Raw genomic sequence first — 17,889 nt, 5'->3', positions numbered from 1 at the left:
CAGGGCTGAACTTGGCTTTGGTGTAACTTGAATGTAAGGGAGGTCAGGCTGTCCTGGAGGATGGACCCCTACTAGACTACCAGAAATGTGCCTCTCCCAAAGAAATTTGTGGCCTTTTACCAAGGTGTCTCTGCATTGGGGAAAAGGAAATAGCCAGGCTTTGAAAAGACTACTGGGGGCCAACACTGTGGCACAGCTGGTTGAAGCCCCAGCCTGAAACGCCGGCATCCCATATGGGCACCGGTTCAAGTCCCAACTGCACCTCTTCCGATCCAGCTCTCTGCTATGGCCTGGGAAAGCAGTAGAAGATGGCCCAAGGCCATGGGTTCCTGTGCCTGCGTGGGAGACCCAGAAGAAGCTCCTGGCTCCTGGCTGCAGATCAGCGCAGCTCCAGCTGTTGCGTCCAATTGGGGAGTGAACCAGTGGATGGAAGATCAACCTCTCTCTGTCTCTCTGCCTCTCTTTCTCTCTCTGTGTAACTCTGACTTTCAGGTAAATAAATAAATCTTTAAAAAAAGCAAGTCCCCACACCCAGAGAGGAGGACTCTCAGCAGGCAGACACAATGATTCCTGCCACCACCCCATTCATCTCAGCCACTGGGCCTGTGCAGAAGACCGATGCATCCTGGAGGAAGACACAAAATTATCCCAAGCTTAGCCAGGAGGCAACCCCATTGCAGCTGTTGTTCCTGATGGGTTCTCATGGTTTAGGTAGATGAACACATCCTCTGGGCCTGCTACACGGCTATAACCCTGGTAAATGTTGCTTTGTTTTGCTTTGATTTGCTTTGCTTTGTTTCCCTATCAGTAAGTGAAGACCACCAGAAGCAGTTTGTTGTCAGCTAGCAAGGCCAGTAGTATGCATCACTGTCCTACCAGAGGGCCATTCTCAGCTCTCTGGCCTTATCTCAGAGCTTCCTCTGCAGTGTCAAGGATCATCAAGCAAGTCCACAGCATTGATGACATCATGCTATCTGAACCAGCTAGACACTCTGGTACAGCACTCACATGCAAGAGGGTGAGAAATCCCACGGAAATCCAGGGTCCTTCCACTTCAGCCAGACTTGCAGAGGCCCAGGGGTCTAGAGCATGTCAAGAAGGCCCTTCCAGTGCCAAGGCTGTCTCCCTGCATGTAGTCCCTCCTTCAGCCAAACAAAAAGTGCAGCACCCAGTTCCTTGTGGGGACTCGGATTTTGGGAGCAAGATATTCCTCGGGCAGATGGCAAACTCTCACAAGGTTGAATGATCACTATGGCAAGCCGCTAGCTCTGAGTGGAGCCCAGGACAGGAGAAGGTTCTGCAACAGGTGCACACTGCTGTGCCAGCTGGGCCACGGGATCTGGCCTGGGGTAGCAGTGGCAGACAAGGGTGCCGTATGCACTCCTAGCAGATGATACAGGAATCAGTGTATTCAGGAGCAAAACCTTGTCATCGTCTGCAGATAACGACTCTCTTTTTACAGAGGAGTTCTTGGTGAGGATGGAACAATTAACCATCATCATCAAGCTACCAGGAAAGCTCGGCCACTGATCATGAACTGCCACCTGCTGTCGGAGCCATCCTGCAGTAATTCTGGGCAGGCACGGCAGCACCCCGTCCACAATGGGAAGTGGCAAGGGCAAGACTCAGCATACCACCTGCCTCACAGCCTGATCCCAGCCCTGCTCCAACCCAAGGCTCTGGATGCGAAAGGTAGGGCTTTAAATCCTTGACACCTAAGGCAGAAGCACCTTAGCTCAGCTTAACGCTAACATTCTACACAGAAAGAAACCCAGATCAGGCTCATGGGGGCTCCTGGGGCTGGCTCTTGTGCAAAGCCATGGGTACAGTGGTCTGAGTTGGAACTCAGCAAGCTGCCATGGCACATGGTCATGCGTGTGGACAAGAGGACTTGAGGGGCCTGTTAATGACAGATTAATACGGTGAAGTTGGGCTGCTTGGGCTTCTGGGAGTTTGCCCTATTGCACACAGCACTCCCTGCACAGTTGATTTAATGCTATGGCCAGGAGGCCCTCAGAATGACATATTAATTTATTGGCATTTAGATTTATGGGCTTCAAGACGTGCTAACCGAATATAATTAAAATTAGCCAACCTGACCCTCGCTGTCCTCACGCCTGCAAGACAGTGGAGAGAATTTATATTTCTCTGCAAACTTGGGAGTGCTTTGGAGTCCGCCCAGTTTCAGGGAAACGGTTTGGCTGTCTTCAGTCAGAGGAGGAGGAGGAGGGAAGGGCATATATTAGCTGCATTTCAAAGCCTTTACTCAAGTTTCAGAGACATTTTCCGGGCTTACGCTGCAGATTTGACAACACGGCAGTCTTGGTAAGATTGCTGGGGAGGCCACAGCACATAAAGAAGGAGATTAATCAGATGACAGTTCAGGGTTTCCAGCTAAGTCACTGGTGGGGATCCTGCCCACTGCCTAACACCCATTGCTGAACGTGGGGCAGCGGGTTGGGCTTGGAACGCCAGCATCCTATATCAGAGTGTCAGTTGAGTCCCAGCTGCTTCCTTCTAATGCTCCTGGGAAAGCAGCAGAAGATGGCCCAAGGGCTTGGACCCCCACATGGGAGACCTGGATGGAGTTCCTGGCTCCTGGTCCAGTCTTGGTCATTGTGATCACTTGGGGAGTGAGCCATTATATGGATGATCTCTCTCTCTCTCTCTCTCTCTCTCTCTCTCTCTCTCTGCGTGTGTCTTATTCTCTGTCAGTCTGTCTTTCCCAAAAATAAATAAAATACTTTATCTTTAAAGAAACTGCTGAACATTCAATGTAGATATAGATCAAATCATCAAGTTGCACAATTCAAAAAAGTACAATCATCCTCTGGTATCCATAAGGAATTGGTTCAAGGACCCTTGTAGCTACCAAAACCTACAGATGCTCAATCCCTTATATAAAATTGTGTAGCATTCATATAGACATTGCACATGTCCTCCTGCCTACTTTGTCATCCTCAGATTATTTACAATACCCAACACTATGTAGACAAGATGCAAATAGTCATTGTGCTATATTATTTAGGGAATGGTGACAAGAAAAAGACTGTACAGGTTTAAGATTTTTCCCAAATATTTACTATCTTAAATTGATTGAATCCATGGACATGGAACCTACAGATCTCAAGGCCATCAGTGCACAATTTTTAGCCGTGAATAGTATCTCATAAAGCTTGGAAAGAGCAAAATAAGAGTAATTTGCCTTGGGGCCAGCGCCATGGCTCACTTGGTTAATCCTCCATATAGGCACTGGGTTCTAGTCCTAGCTGCTCTTCTTCCAGTCCAGCTCTCTGCTGTGGCCCGAGAGGGCAGTGGAGGATGGCCCAAGTGCTTGGGATCCTGCACCCCCTTAGGAGACCAGGAAGAATCACCTGGCTCCTGGCTTCCGATCGGCACGGCACCGGCCATTGCGGCCATTTGGGGAGTGAACCAACGGAAGGAAGACCTTTCTCTCTGTCTCTCTCTTTCACTGTCTATAGCTCTACCTGTCAAATCAATTTTTAAAAAAAGTAATGTGCCATTTTTAAAACATGGAAGCATCAATTAAATTCCACCCCCTCAAAAGTCTCCCCAAAAACAATAGAAAGAGGAGTGACACACACACTGGGGTTCTGCATGCCCCAAATGAGATGCCACCCACAACAATGCTTCTAATCTGCCTCCCTGAAAACCACACTAGCCAGGCTGTAGAGTCCTGAGAATTCTCACAAACACCCTGACACCCACAGTGAAGGGGACTGGGCCTGAGAGGGTGCAGGTCTTATCCCTTGCTTTTGTAAATTTTTATTGATTTATTGATTCTGAGTAGCAGAGAGAGAGAGGAGCAAGAACCTATCCTTTGTTTATACCACAAAAGCTTATAGCAGCAGGGACTAGGCCAAGCCAAAGTCAGGAGCCAGGGACCCAACCCAGGTCTCTGCACGCAGGGACCCTAGTCCTTGAGCCATAACTGCTGTCTCCCAGAGTGCACATTAGCAGGAAGCTGGAATTCAGAGCCAGAACTGGGGATGGAACCCAGGCACACAGGTATGGGACGGGGCATCTAATAACTGGTGTCTTCACTGCTGGGTCAGGTGCCTGCTCTAGGCCTTAGCTAGTCTTACCAAGGGAAAGCAGAAGTGGTTGTTGACTACACGGCTGTGAGAAGGGGTCTGAACCCCCTCACATTAATGGGGAGCCATCTTGGGTGTTGGCTCCTACATCAATCCCTTTGCCCACTGAGGCAGCCACTGGCCTGAGGCTTCTCAGAGAGACTGCATTCCCCGCATCACTGCCTCACACCCTCAGGCTCCAGGAACCCAGTAAAACAGAGGCTCTGAAGATGGAGCAGTGTCAGCGTGGTACTGGGCAGAGGGAAGGTCTGGGCCCTGCCTCCTGAGCAGAGGCCAAGATGAGCAGATTCAACTGCACCAACAATACACACACATCACACACGCACACACACACATACTCATCACACATACCCAACACACACACCTGCCACATGCACACATTTCACATACACATATATACCACACACACATACAAACAATACACACACATCACACATGCACATATGCACATACTCATCACACATACCCAACACACACACCTGTCATGTGCACACATTTCACATACACATATACACCACACACATACAAATAATACACACACATCACAAACACTACACCACATATGCGTATCACACACTATAAATCACACACATATACTCATCACACATACACGTCACCTGTCCATCACACACCACAGGCATGTACTTCATACATGAACATACACATCACACATGCATAGAACACATGCATGTGTATCCCACACATACACATCACACATATGCACTTCACACACATACAAATAATATGCACACACATACATACACATCACACCCAAACACACGCACATCACATGTGAACTTCACACACATACACATCACACACTTATACTCCACACATACACAAATCATACACACACATCACGCACATATACATCACCCACTACACACAAACACACCACATACACATCACACATGTATGTTACACACCTCACACACACAAATCACACACATCACAGACATGTCATACACATATACTCAACTCACATGCATGTCACACATATATCACACATCACACAATGCACTTCATACACACATATATTACACACATGCACATCACACGCAATGTGAACATCACACACACTTCTCACAAACATACACACACTTAAAACACACATACACATCACGCATACACAAATAATGAGGCAAAGAACCCAGCCTAGAAGAAAATGTAACTCAAGGACTGAAAAGAAATGCTCCTCAAGTGTTACAAAGAACACCTTACTTACAGGGGTATAAAGGCTATTAGCAGAATGCACAGGGAGAGACAGACAGAGTAGAATGAAGTGAAAAAAGAGGTTATAGGCATATGGGAGCAAACTAATATCCAAACAACACCATTGCAGTTCTAATAATACATTAGAAACAGCAAGAGACAGAATAAACACTCCTGAAAATAATTGCTTGCCTGCAGGAGAGGCCCGGGATGTTTATTTAACAACACAGACAGCACTCCCTGCACGCACACAGTGTTCTAAGCACCTTACTAATACGGCCTATTAATCCTCATAATAATACTGGGAGAGCGACAGTTTTGATGCATGCAGACACATGAATTTTAATCTTTTTGTACCAAAATAAACATCTTTTAATTCTATTGTTCACCATCTTTTTCAGCTCCCTCAGATTATCTCCATTTTACAAAGGAGGAGAGCAAGGCACAGAGAGGTTCCGTATCTTGCCCAAGACCACCCAGCTAATTATGTGACTGTCTGGCCTTCAGTACTTGTAATTAGCCACTCCAGAAAGAGGAATGATAATCGTGATGAAAATCACAATCACCTGTATGACTTACTCTTGGCTGAGTTTGGAGTCATTTAACCCTGGGAGCTGCCCTGTGGGATTGGTATATTATCCTGACTCTGTGGTGCACACACTGAGGCACCCTGGGGTTAAGTGATTGGAAGAAGAACACAGGAGGAGAAGAGAAAGAGAACAGAAGGGATGATAGGAAGGAGAAACAGACAAAAGGAATCAAACTATGTCCTAAAGCACAGAATGGCTAATGTCTTCCGAAAACGAAAGTCTCTGAAACAGAGAAGGGGAACGTAGGCTGTCAGTTAAAAGCAAGCACAACCCAATCATGGAAATTTGTACATTTAGTGCATAATACTGAAATGCCTTACTTCTAAGATCACCACTGGAATGTAAGGGTAAAGAAAGAATTCCTCACTGAAAAGATTGCCTGGAATGGTGGAAAATAATCAACTTAGCTTCTGGTTTCTCCTACACCATCAGCAAGTTCAAAGACAGAGGAGCAACGCCTGCAGGTCCTGGGGGAGGCAAGGGTGACAACATCCACGGGACACCCTCTAGGTGCCCAGTCATTCGTCTTTAGCCTCACACCGTCTAAGGTTGATGGATACAAACACAAGCAAAAATGCTCAGAGGCCAACCACCTCATCCAGGAGCCTTTCCCTAAAAAATGGATTTTTACCAAAAAATGCTCAACATGCAAGAGAGGAATCAAAGTAAATAATCCAAACAGGGACAAATGATGACTTAGAAAACCTGGTGATGGGGGCTGATGCTTAGCATAGTAGGTTAAGCCTCTGTCCATGGGGCCGGCATCCTATATGGGTGAAGGTTCGAGTCCCAGCTATTCCTCTTCCGATTCAGCTCCCTGCTAATGTCCTGGGAAAGCAGTGGAAGATGGCCCAAGCTCTTGGGCCCCTGCACCCAAGAAGGAAATGTGGAAGACGCTCCCAGCTGCTGCCATCAGATCAGTCTAGCTCCAGCCATTGCGGCCATTTGGGGAGTAAATCAACAGATGGAAGACCTCTCTCCCTGTCTCTTCCTCTCTCCGTCTGCAACTCTGCCTCTCAAATAAATAAATAAATCTTTTTAAAAAGAAAGAAAAGAAAATCTGGTGATGACCAAGGACTTTTTTTTTCTAATTATAACCAGTACTGAGCCACTACAGGGACTCTGCTTATAGGACAGATGTGGGTGTTGGATGTGCGGAGACCCCCAAATCAAACAATAATGGAAGGCATTAGGAGGTTAGTTTTGTATGGACTGGTCCTCTCGTCTTCCAGTGTCGGGAGTCAATCCAGTGCCAGATAACATGGCACAAGCGATTTCAGACTCTTGGTCGTTTTCATAATTTCTCGCTTTGCTAAACCTGAAGAACTCTGGCTTCTTTTGTTCCCACTGACAGGCTCACTAATTCCTGGGCTGCAAAGAATAATATTAAAATGAGAGCCATCACATTTGAGTAGTCACTCTGCACCAGGCTGTAAGGCCAGGGTGGGACGGGTAGGGTGGAGGGGGCTGAACCCAAGCGCGGCGGCAGAGCCAGTGGCTCTGAAGCCATAGCTGGGCTGCAGGCTCAGTGCTCTCTTTACTCTTAACCGGGCTGAAGCAGCAAGAAGTTCCATCTGAGAGCAGGCAGCCAGGAACACAGGCCAGCAGTGAGCAGAGCAGTAAGCACTCAATCAGCTCAGTTAGTTGAACTAGGAAGAACAGGATGCATTCTTTTTCAAGATGCATCCATTTATTTGCAAGGCAGAGTTACAGAGAGAGAGAGAGAGAGAGAGAGAGAGAGAGAGAGGAAGAAATCTTCCATCTGCTGGTTCACTCCCCAGATGACTGCAGTGGTCAGGGCTGGGCCAGCCCAAAGCTAAGAGCCCAGAGCTTCTTCTGGGTCTCCTACAAGAGGCAGGGGCCCAAGCACTTGGTCCATCTTCTGCTGCTTTCCCAGGTGCATTAGCAGGGATCTGGATCAGAAGTGCAGCAGCCAGGATGAGAACCAGCACCCATATGGGATGCTGGCAGTGTAGAGGGTGGCTTAAGTCCTATGCCAAAACGCTGGCTCCTGTATGCAAATATTTTTAGCATTTTTTTATTTATTTGAAAGGCAGATTTACAGAGAGAGAAGAGGCAGACAGAAAGATCTTCCATCCGCTGGTTCACTCCCCAAATGGCAGCAACAGCCGGGACTGAGCCCTAAACTCTATCTGTGTGTGGCATGGAACCAAGAACTTGGGCCATCTTCCATAGTTTTCCCAAGTTCATTAGCAGGGAGCTGGATCAGAGATGAATAGTCAGGACTGGAAACAATGCTCATATGGGATGCCAGCACTGTACGCAGTGGCTTAACCTGCTGCACCTTGGTTAACGCCAGCCCCAGGGATGCACTTTTCAAAATCCTTCCAGGTAACACTGCACTCATTTGCCACATTCTGAAAAATGTGTTGTTAGTCAATGCTGCCGGTGTGCAAACATTAGGGAGCATGTTTGCACAAACCTACATGGTGTAGCCCACAACGTAGCTAGGTTATGTGGTATAGCCTATTGATGCTGGGATACAAACCTGAACAGCATGTGAATCCTGTGCTGAATACTGTAGATAACTATGGAATCATGGGAAGTACAGTAAAAATACCAGGTGGTACGAACACTGCAGATTCAGAACAGGACCACCGTCATACGTGTAGTCTACTGTTGACCAAAACATTGTTAGGTACTGCATGACAGCAGTGCACAGTGTAAAGGAACAAGTATATAGAAAAGGTAGAAAATGTATGTTTAAAATTCCAACGGCAGAGACCGACGCTGTGGTGTAGCAGGTTAAGCCACCTCCTGTGATGCCACCATACCATATGGGTGTGGGTTTGAGTCCCTGCTGCTCTACTTCTGATCGAGTTCCCTGCTAATGCACCTGAGAAAGCAGCAGAGGATGGCCCAAGTGCTTGGGTCCCTGCAACCACATGGGAGACCTGGATGGAGATCTAGGCTCCTGGCTTTGGCTATGGCAGCTATTTGAGGAGTGAACCAGTGGATAGATCTTTCAATCTCTCTCTCTCTCTCTCTCTCTCTCTCTCTTCCCCCCTCTCTCTCTAATTCTGCTTTTCAAATAATTAAATAAATCTAAAAATATTTGAAAAAAGAAATTCTAATGGCCAACACTGTTTTCATTTAAGTAAATGCTTCCACATACAACTAAGAGTGAAATATGAACTTCTGATATCCAGAGAAGTTCAAACAGTGCTCACTGAACTGCCAGGCTGTAGAACTGGGAGTGGGGGTTGGAGGTTAAGCTGGATTTACCTGGACTTCAGAGCTCACAGAGCTTCCCCTGGCATCACAGATGTCATCCCAATAATGAGGAAGGTATTTTTTTCTTTTGGTGTACAAATCTGAGTGTACAAAAATGTTTACATTTTCTAACTTTTTCTATGCTTTTTCATTATTTTTATCTCAAGTCCCCATTCTGCTGATTCCAGAAAATTAATTCATCTGCACTTCACATGTATGAGATTCTTTCCCCGATCTGTTGAGTTTCCTTCCTGCAGGTCTCATGGGGTAGCACCTGGGCTGTGAAGGGCAGCAAACACCGACCTGGGTGTCAGGTCCTCATCTGCGGCCCACCATTGTCCATGGGCAGCTGCTGCAATGTCCAGTGCCCAGCCTGGATGCTCGAGACCACACTCAAGTACCCTCCCAGCATCAGGCTCCACCCCAGCACTTCTCTCCCTGACCAGAGCCTCTCAGAAAGCCCACAAGCCTGTGGATGCCGCCTTGCCATTCTGGAACATTCCAGAGCTTTAGAAGAAACTCATCTCACTTCAGGGTCCATTCTGTTGTAACTGACGAGAGGTGGCATGAAGAAGGGGTTGCCACCCAAGCCTCTTCCTGCTCCAGCCCCAGGAGGAGTCCGTCCAGGGTCTCCCACTCCCCCTGACATGGCTGTGGCTCCTCTTCCCTTAGACACCCACAGCCAGGCCCTGCTTCCTTTGGTCTACAGAGTCCTCTCTTCTCCCAGGGAGAGTCCAAAATGCTTTAGCTTGAAGGACTAGTTGTAATGGGATGAAGGCAGCATATTATATTTTACCTGTTTAAGAGGAAGAGACAGAGACAGAGATCTTCCATCCACAAATTCTCTCCCCCAATACCTGCAACAGCTGGGGCAGAGCCAAGGTACAGCCAGGAGCCAGGAACTTCATCCAGGTCTCCCACGTTGGTGGCACCAGCCAAATATTTGAGGCATTATCTGATGCCTCTAGAATGCATTAGTGGGGAGCTGGGACTCGAACCCAGGTACTCTGATGAAGGACACAAGCATCCCAATCAGCGTCTTTAGTGCTACAGCAAACACCTGTCCCCATGTTCTAAATGTAAAATGTTGCGCGCTATTGCCAAGGCCTGGAGTACAAAGTCTATGACGGCCGACAAACACACCCAGGCACAGATGCACCTCTGGGCTTTAGTTTTTAGGGTCCCCCTTGGGGCTGCTCTCCACTTCTCCCTGCGGGCCAGGTGCTCAGGATCCACTATCCTCCCTGATGTAGATGGTGAAGCTCTCAGAATTTAACTGCCTGATGCAGGGGCCCTGGGAGAGCGTCCAGATGCTGCGCTCCGTGCTTGTCCCTGGGCACACAACCAGCCAGTGTGGAGTCACGAGGAGCCCTGAGGGTGCCGAGGGAGGAGCTGCACCTGGAAACAGCACCCAGAGCCAGCAGCCTCCAACGGAAACTCTTGCATTTGCAGCAATGGTAGCCCCTGCGTTGCCGGCTCTGGCTTTCCCTCCGTTGGATCTCAATTATCCACACCTTTGTCTTCCTACCGGGGATGCCGGTCTTGAGCCTGAAGCTCTTCCCAGGGCCCACAGACCTGAGACGCCCACCAAGTTCCCCCTGGGTGTTTTCCCCTGGACAGCAGCACTTGGCAGGACTGAGGCAGACACAGACCGGGGCTCAGACGAGGTCTCAGACCCCAGTCCTTCTAGAAGCTTGCTCCGTGTGCTCTGACAGCTTCACGGAAGGAAGTCAGCCTCCACTCTCCTCTCAGGGTCAGCAAGGCAACTGGAGGAGAAAGAGAACCTGCTTCCCGCCCTATCTTGCCCTCCCCTCTTGCTCAGCCCTTTGTTTTGGAAGAAGAAGAAGACATGAAGGGCCTGGCCATGTTTTTCTAAACTCCCACCCCACTTCTGGTACCCTGTGGATGCCTCCTCCCCATTCTGGAACATTCTGGAACATTCCAGACATGGTCCCACTGACCCGACCCCTCCCGCCCCTGCCAAGGGAAATCACCATCCTTTCTGCGGCCCACTCCTTCCCCAGTGAGCCAGGCTTGCCTCGGCCCCACACCCTGTGCCTTTCTGCTTCCCAACTCCCAAGGATGGGACATTTGGAAATACATGGCAATTTCCAGAGTATTTTCCTGTGTTGAGAATCTGGGTCTTTTCCCAAAAATGGATTAAACGAGTTCCCTTTGAAAAAGGCCTCAATGACCACTTTAGAGCTTGCACCATCAGATTATCAGGAGCAGCCATCTGTCGGGAGCTCAGTGGAGCCTGGAGCAAGCTGTGCTGGGAGTGAGTGACAGTCCATGGGGCGGGTCTCTCTGGCCCCCACAGCCAGCCCAGTTCTCAGCGGCAGATGTGATCTGTGTTGCTTCAATCAATAGTGGAACAGCTATTTAAAAAAAAAAAAAGATTTATTTATTTATTTGAAAGTCCAAGTTACACAGAGAGAGAAGGAGAGTCAGAGAGAGAGAGAGAGAGAGAGGTCTTCCATCCGCTCGTTCACTCCTCAATTGGCTGCAGTGGCTGGAGCTCCACCAACTGAAGCCAGGAGTCAGGAGCTTCCTCCCGGTCTTCCCATGTGGGTGCAGGGGCCCAAGGACTTGGGCCATCTTCTACTGCTTTCCCAGGCCACAGCAGAGAGCTGGATCAAAAGTGAAGCAGCCGGGTCTTGAACTGGCACCCATATGGGATGCCGGCACTGCAGGCGGAGGCTTTACTCGCTACACCACGGTGCCAGCCCAGAACAGCTATTTTTTTATTTATTTGACAGATAGAGTTAGACAGTGAGAAAGAGACAGAGAGAAAGGTCTTCCTTCCGTTGATTCACCCCCCAAATGGCCACCACGGCCGGTGCTGTACCGATCCGAAGCCAGGAGCCAGGTGCTTCCTCCTGGTCTCCCATGGAGTGCAGGGCCCAAGCACTTGGGCCATCCTCCACTGCCCTCCCAGGCCACAGCAGAGGGCTGGACTGGAAGAGGAGCAACCGGGATTAGAACTCGGCACCCATATGGGATACCAGCGCCGCAGGCAGAGGATTAACCAAGTGAGCCACGGCACCAGTCCCAGAACAGCTATTTTTGAGATTCCACTGCAATCTTACAAAGGTGGATCCGGGGTCAGAGGGTGAAAATGTTGGCCCAAGGTAGCTGGGAGAGTAAGCAGAAGAGGTAGGGCTAAAGCCTGTGCATAGAACAGCCACCAGGATCATTCCTGTGGCCTTGCACCTGTCTGCAACTGGCCCTCCCGGGCCAGGTCAGGGACAGAGAAGAGCCAGCAGCAGGCACGGAGACGAGCCTTCCCTGGGTATGATCCTGGACTACCCTGGCAGCAGGTGTGCCCCAGTTCACGTGTTAGGAGACGGAGGGACATCTCGGTTACACGGCCAAAGTGGGAGTCAGGAGAAGCCCCTCTCCTGCTTCCAGGGCTGGGGGAGGGAAGGGCAGAAGGCAATCGCCCTGGCATTGCTCAGCACAAAAGCGCCCTCCAGCTGGCCTGGCCTCTGAGAGATGTTCAGCCTCCCAGAAGCGGTACCTGCCCACAGCCACACATGCACCTTGCAGGTAACGGGCGCGCCTGTGGTTGTGTTTGCCATGGAAACGTGAGGCTCCCACCGTGCCTGTCTAGCTCCCTGCACCTCTGCATCCTGCTCCATGACAACGTGGGGCCTCCAGCTGCCCTGCCCTCATTCAGCCCTCAGATCACTGCCCTCCCTAGGGTCTGCTGACCTACACAGTCCATCAGCCCAGCCACCCTGCCATTCCATCAACTGCTGAACACAGTCCAGCTACTCTGGTGTCAACAAAGCAACTGGCCTTGTTTCTTATCAATGAAGTCTCAGAGTTGAGCTCTCCGAAGGTGCTGGGGTGATTTCCTGAAAATTAAAGGCCCGGCTTCTTTCTGCCTATCTGCTCAGCACCCCTTGGCATATGGTTTCACTCCTCTATTTGGTCCAAGATGACCGCAGGCGCTCCAGGCGTCACATCTAAGTTCCAAGGAACATTAAGGAAGAAAGGCAAAAGATTTTCCCAGAAACCTTAGCTAATGCCTTCTGCTGATACTTTGTTATTCACCCCTGCAGGCTGGGAAGCTGGGAGATGTGGTTTTCCACCTGAGGTTATTGTTAACTGCTAGGTACCTCCATTCTCCGGGGGCTTCTCTACTGTCTCTGTACCCTCTGGCCCTGCCCCTCTGCCCCCTCCTCCAGTACTGAGGATTGATTGACCCACTTCTCTTCTATCTGCTCATCACTCCCCGCCCCCCCCCCCATCTCTCTCATGTCCTTCCTGAAGCTTCTGACAGTGGCTCTCAGTGCCTTGACCTCCGGCTGCTGGCCCATTAGGGCCACTTAGCGTTAACTGCCTCTGTGGCTCCCTTAATCCCCCTAGGCCTGCTTTTCCTTGTGCTACCTCTTCTGGGACCACAGAGACTTAGCAAATGGAACCCCCCAACTGCATGATTTTCCAATGGAGCTATTGTTTCCCTACTGTGACAAATCTGTTACCTTCTGCTGCCATCCTGCTTTGCCTGTCTGGTGTCAGAGTCACAAGGGGCTAAAGGCCTGAAAGTCATAGAGGATAGGAACCTAGCCAGCATCCCCTGTACCTTCACACTCACTGGCCTGGGGCAGGGCCCCACTCGAGGTCAGAACTCACCTGTCCCATTCATGTCTCTTTCCCAGCAGTGTAGGGCTGCACAGAAGCAGTTAGGGAGAGAGCCGAGCACAGGCAGGGGTCTCCCAGGAGTGAAGCATTGCCAGACGGGCTGCAGGAGAATGGGGATGGGGAAGCTCGGGGTTTGGGAAACCAAGTGATGCCCCCCAGAAACCTGAGCTGGGTTAGGCAGAAAGGAGCTGCTGCCCTGAAGGAAGCAAAGGCAGGGGCAGAACATAAGCTCCCAAGGCAGCTGAGGGGCAGCCATGGGGGAGGACAGGAGCCATGGTGGATAGCTGAGGCTATGGAGGAGCCAGGGGCATGAATGGCAGCCCTGGAGCCCCAGAGAGGAAGAGATCAGGAAGCCAGAGGGCTGCATGTTCTGGGTGAGCCATCACGCTGAAAGCTGATTCCACAGATAGCAGGTGCAAGGCAGGTGCATGTGTCAAGAGGCATCAAAGAACAAGTTGGGCAACCAGAGGTTACAGCCACCAGAAGGGCAGCCAAGACCTCAGAGGAGCAAGGTTAGAGAAGAGGGCACACGGCCAGATGGTAACAGTGCCACAAGGACTCCAACCTCATCCCTACCCAAGGTTGCTGGGGTGATGCACACAGCCCATGGCAGGAGGGGAGAGGTATTTCCATGAGGGACATAGTGTGAGCAAAGGTCAAAAGTGACCCTGGGTAAGGCTGGAACCCATGGCAGGGAGGCAGGGACTGGCAGAAGAGCCTGGGGGGTGGGCAGGGGTTAGGGCCTGCAGGATCCGTGCTGAGGCCTCAGGGGGTCGGGCTTCATTCTATAGGTGAGCCCCCAAGCCTGGCAGATAAGACACAGCTAATAAGGTTTTCTAAACAAGCGTTCAGCAAAGAAATTGATAGTGATCCCTTGATGAGCTTGCAGAGAGGGGAGTGTGAGGGTGGCTGGGGTGGCTGTGGGGGGGTCAGTTAGGACACAGATCATCGTGCAAAGCAGGAAGCACCACAGTAAGGAAACTAAGGCACAGAGGCCAGGTGTGATGAGCAGCAATAAATCACTGCGATTTGAACTGGAAGGTGACAGAGACTGGGGATTCAAGGATGGCACCACTTCTGCACTGGGTATCTTTTTGGAAGGGAACCAGTCAGCTATGGTCTGTGTGCACCTGCCCACAAAGGCACCAGGCCACATCCACAAAGGGCTCAGGCCACACCCACAAAGGGCCCAGGCCATGCCCACAAAGGACCCAGGTCATGCCCCAGCAGGCTCTGAACTGCCCACCTTTAACTATAAAGGAGCTCTCAGCAAGCTCAGGCTGCAGTGGGCTCATGCCCAGGTCCCCTTGCTATGATGCAGGGCTCTCTGGTCAGAACCAAAGCCCCTTCTTCAGTGGAGCACTCCCTAGGACAGGAAGACCTGGCTATGAAAAGCAGGCGGAGGGGTTTCAGTCCATCAAACAAGCAAAGGGAACCAGTGAGTACTCTTGGGCTGTGCAGACAAAGGTGACTGTAGCACTTCGGGGGCTGGGCTCTGAGTGGCCATAAGAAATGTGTGAGAGCCTTGAGCTCAAGACAAGTGCAAAGGGCCGTGCCTGGGGATCCTCAAGTGGCCAGGGAAGAACCAGGAGCTCCCGGTCCAGGACCACGTGGGTTGAAATCGCAGCTGCTCTGCTGATCGCACTGGACTCCGCCTGCCTTCACCTGCTGAGCTACCCTGCCCTGCCTCAGGTGAGAGGAGAGGGCTGTTCTCCCTCTGGGCTTGGCTCCTTTTCCTCCATGGACCCCTGCTCCTATGCAGAGGGCCAAATCCCAGACATCCATGAAACGTATGAAGACTTACTGATATTTGGCCAGCAAAACCCAGCCCCTCCATTGTATCCACCTGCTGTGCCAATGTGCAGTGCCCAATTCCCCATGCCAGCCCTCAGCAGCAGCCTGGAAAGTTACCATGCAACAGTGGTCCTAAAAATGAAAAGAACTGGCTTGTGTGTGCCCTGGGGACATGCAGGGTCTGTGCCAGGCAGCTCCCACGGCTTGCGTGCCAGAGTACGCATCTCTCCCAGGAAACTGAGGCTAAGGGGAGGGGAAATAGCACACAGTTAGTAAGTCCAGAAGTGAGAAAGCTCTAACACCAGAGCTTGGACTCTTACTGTTGCACCAGGAGGCTGCAGAGGGAGCAGGAGATTTCATCCCTAAATGAAAGCAGGGGAAGAAAACCTGCTCACATCATGAACCCTCCAGCTCCACGGGGTGAGGGCAAGCCTGGGGCTCAGTCTGGGCAGAGAAGCAGAAGTAAGGAGCCTCCCTCAAGGGCTCCCAAAGTCGGAGGGGAGAGCTGGAGGCTGTGTGAAAGCCGCATTCAAGACAGCAACTCTGGAAATGCTTAGCCTGGAAATCAAGAGCAAGGGCAAGAACTGGTACACTTCAGCACGATACAGGAAGTGCAGGTCGTAGCTACAGACAAAGGCCAAGATCTGCTGCTAGCCTGGATCTGGGACCCCAGTGCTGGAGGGCAAGCCGGTCAGTCGCCTTGAGTCTGCACACGGATATCGATGCCGACCTTAGCAAAGCCAAGGGAGGATTAAGAGAGAATGAGTGTCCAACATCTGGAGCAGAGCCTGCACATAAGGAAGGGGAACTCCTGACATATTGCATACACTTGTTCTGCTCCCAGCAACACACACACACACACACACACACAAACTCACACGTGCACATGGGCACAGATGGGCACCTGCATGCACACACACACACACATGAATTCACTTCACACACCTGTAAGAACACACACACGTGCACACACACACACCTGCATGCACTCACTTTTACACACATGTTCATCCACACACCTGCATGTACACACTCATACTCACTCACACACACATGCATTCACTTCACACACCTGCAAGCACTAGCACTCATTCATTCATTTCACATACCTGTCTGCACTCATACATACACCCCTGTATGTACACACGCATACACACACACGCACTCACTTCACACTGTACACACACATGCATGCACACACCTGCATGCACACTCACACACGCTCCAGTAGAATCTGTGTCCTAGGTCCCGGATCTGTTCTTTATGATGACATGCTGGCACTCCAGTTGGTCACGGTACTTGGCTTACTGGGTGGGAGGAGGGGAACGCAAAGGCAGGAGTGCCGTGTGAGACGGGCTCACGTGACTTCAGAATCTTCTCAAAGCCCCTTTCTCCGTGCCCCACGCTGCCCTGTGCACAGGCCAGTTTTCCAGATTGCCATGGTTCCCAGCACGTGGTGGGGGTGGCACTTCCTGGTGGGCCAGGTGACTCCCTCTGGCGGAGGAGCAGTGAGTAGAAGTCCCAGGCAGGCCAGGGTGAGCCCCTGCAGACCTCCGCTCCACCACAGCCCTGGCAGGCAGTGGGGTGCCGCTGTGGGACGCAGCGCCACCACCGCCACGCACGATGAACCTGAACAGCGAGTGAGAAGAACCGCCTGCATCCTAAGCCGCTAGTCAGTGCAGACACCCTGGCCACCCCCTAAACTAACTGGTCCTCACCCCCGCAGGTCCATCGGTCCTGCGGCAGGCACCGCTGAATCTCCCGAGCACTCTGAGGACAGCCTCGCTTTGGGGTGTCCCTTGGACTAACTTCTTCAGAAGGAATTTTCTTTCCACTTGCAAGGCTTAGACGGGAGTGTCCACGACACCACCCCACCACCACCACCACTTCCCGCTTTGCCCTGGGCTGCAATGAGGCCCGGCCGGGTGTGGGCCACCGACAGGCGGTGCGGAGGTGGGGGCAATGTTGGAGCGGTGGCGTGGGGGGCCATGGCATCCTCAGGAACGCGGCGGGAGCAGGGACGCGTGCAGGTCAGGAGGCACCCCACGGGGGTAGGCGGATGCCACCAGGAGCAGGGCGGCCGGGGAGGGCAGCACTGCGGGAGCCGGTGGGCTCGCCGGGGGAGAGGCAGGACCAGCCCCCTCTCCGGGGCCTCAAGACGGATTTGCTGCGCGACCCCGCGCCGACGCTCCAGGAGGCAGGCACAGGAGGGGAGCCCTTCTCAGTCCCTGCGTTAAGCCACCCCGGGATCTGCGGGAAGGCCACCCACGCCACTGCCCCCTCCCAGCAGCACC

General features: G+C 51.4%; 1 long non-coding RNA gene across 1 annotated transcript; it reads left to right on the top strand.

The window, feature by feature from the left end:
• Nucleotides 1–1,344: 1,344 nt before the first annotated feature.
• On the top strand, nucleotides 1,345–6,976 carry LOC138849187 (uncharacterized). The gene is made up of 2 exons (XR_011387619.2): nucleotides 1,345–1,692; nucleotides 5,729–6,976. It is a non-coding gene; the product is annotated as an uncharacterized LOC138849187 (long non-coding RNA).
• The last annotated feature ends 10,913 nt before the right edge of the window (nucleotides 6,977–17,889 follow it).

The sequence above is a fragment of the Oryctolagus cuniculus genome, chromosome 3 (assembly GCF_051225735.1).
Source record: "Oryctolagus cuniculus isolate XC-2025 breed Fujian yellow rabbit chromosome 3, ASM5122573v1, whole genome shotgun sequence".
NCBI lineage: Eukaryota > Metazoa > Chordata > Mammalia > Lagomorpha > Leporidae > Oryctolagus > Oryctolagus cuniculus.
This window is presented reverse-complemented; position numbering and strand designations above follow the sequence as displayed.